The following is a 2087-nucleotide window of genomic DNA, read 5'->3' as shown; positions in this document are numbered from 1 at the left end:
ATCTTTATTTCCTGTTTATTTTATTTATCTTTTGAATATCTAATCCAATCATATTTGATTTTCGAAATTCTATAATCAATTATTATCCGCCTGACTAAGATTTATAAGGTGACCATAGATTGCTTCATACCAACAATCTCCGTGGGATCGACCCTTACTCACGTAAGGTATTACTTGGACGACCCAATGAACTTGCTGGTTAGTTGTGCAGAGTTGTGACCAAGTGTAATTCACGTGTGAGAGCTACCAAATTATTGGAGCCATTGTTGATGATCATAATTTTGTGCACCATCCTCCACCTTCTTAGTAAGATCTGCTAGCTGCTTGGTGATCATCTTATTTTGAGCTAGCAATGCATCCATGTGGTTCAGCTCCATTACTCCTCTAGTGTTACTTCTTTCGGAGGCATAGAAATAGTCATTCTCAGCAATTGTTTCAATGACATCTATGGCTTCTTCAATGGTTTTCTTCTTGTTTATAGAGCTTCCTGATGAATGATCTACGGCCTTCTTTGTCTCATAGGAAAGACCTTTATAGAAAATGTGAAGTTGAACCCATTCATTGAACATATCTGGTGGGCATCTTCTTGTTAAGTCCTGGAATCTCTCCCATGCTTCATAGAGAGTCTCACCATCTTGCTGCCTGAAAGTCTGCACCTCAGCTCTCAGCCTGTTGATTCTTTGAAGAGGGTAGAATCTTGCCAAAAATTTGTTCACCATATCTTCCCAATTTGTTAAGCTTTCCTTTGGGAAGGATTCAAGCCATTTGGATGCCTTGTCCCTGAGTGAAAAAGGGAACAAGAGCAGCCTATAGATATCCGGGTGAACTCCATTAGACTTCACAGTGTCACAAATTGTCAGGAAGGTGGTTAGGTGTTGATTGGGGTCTTCTTGAGCACTTCCTCCAAATGAACGATTGCTCTGAACAAGGGTGATGAGCTGGGGTTTTAGTTCAAAGTTGTTGGCATGTATGGTGGGCTTCTGGATGTTACTTCCACAGTTTCCTGGATTAGGATTAATGTAGGAGCCTAGAACTCTCCTTTCTTGCCCAGCACGGTTTGCAGGGCCTTCTCTAGTATGGTTGTGAGCTTCTTCTTCATGATTGTTTTCCAAATTCCCTTTCATGTTGGGTTCAAAGTACTCTTCCTTTTCCTCAGTACCAACAATTTATTTACCTCTTGCTTCCCTCTTTAGTCTCCAGAGGGTCCTTTCAGGTTCTGAATCGAAGGAAGTTGAAGCTCCCTCTCTTCTTCCTGTCATACAACTAATAAAACACACAGCAAGAGATAAAATAAAGAGACTATTCTTGTTAGAGTAATTGTTAGTGTGAGTGATGCAAATTATCAAATAGTTAGTGAGCAGAATTGTAATTAACAAAAGAAAAGAAAGAAAAACAAAGAGGGTGAAGGGGATGAGGAAGAAACTAAACAAACTAAAGGAAATTGATTGAATCAAATAAACAAATAAAGAAAAAGAAAAATGCTCAATCTAGTGAACTTCCAACTTAATCATTGTTGATTCAAATTCAATTCCTGGCAACGGCGCCATAAACTTGATGCATGAAAACTTGTCTCTCAACAAATTTTCCTTCGGCAAGTATACCGAATTGTCGTCAAGTTAAAACTCACAATAGAGTGAGGTCAAATCCCACAAGGATTGATTGGTCAAGCAATTTTAATTGGAAGATTATGCTAGTTGAGCTAAATAGGATGTAGTTGAGAATTGCAGAAAATTAAATGGCAGGAAAATAAATAACAGAAAATAAAGTGCAGAATCTTAAATGGGGATTTGGGGCAATGAGCATGAAAATAAATGACAGAAAGTAAAGAGAATGGGTAAGATCAGAAATGGGAAAATCATTGGGTTAAGGAGATGTTGCATTCTCCAGATTAAGTTCATTCTCATCTCTTCCTCAATCAATGCATTCATTGATCTCCTTGGCAATCTTAAGTGATTGGATCCCAATTCCTTACCACTATATCCGCCCAAACCCCAATTTGGTCCAACATGAGAAAGCATTTCTAGCATGATCTCCTCATCCCTTTTCCAAGGCTCAGAGGAGATCCAATTATGGAGAGTTTCTTTTCC

The 2087-nt window shown here is 38.7% G+C and overlaps 1 non-coding gene across 1 annotated transcript; it reads left to right on the top strand.

Annotated features, from left to right (window-relative positions):
- The first annotated feature begins 564 nt into the window (after nucleotides 1-564).
- LOC127741980 (small nucleolar RNA R71) lies at nucleotides 565-671 on the top strand. The gene has a single exon (XR_008003167.1). It is a non-coding gene; the product is annotated as a small nucleolar RNA R71 (small nucleolar RNA).
- The last annotated feature ends 1416 nt before the right edge of the window (nucleotides 672-2087 follow it).

This window comes from Arachis duranensis, chromosome 9 (genome assembly GCF_000817695.3).
Source record: "Arachis duranensis cultivar V14167 chromosome 9, aradu.V14167.gnm2.J7QH, whole genome shotgun sequence".
NCBI lineage: Eukaryota > Viridiplantae > Streptophyta > Magnoliopsida > Fabales > Fabaceae > Arachis > Arachis duranensis.
This window is presented reverse-complemented; position numbering and strand designations above follow the sequence as displayed.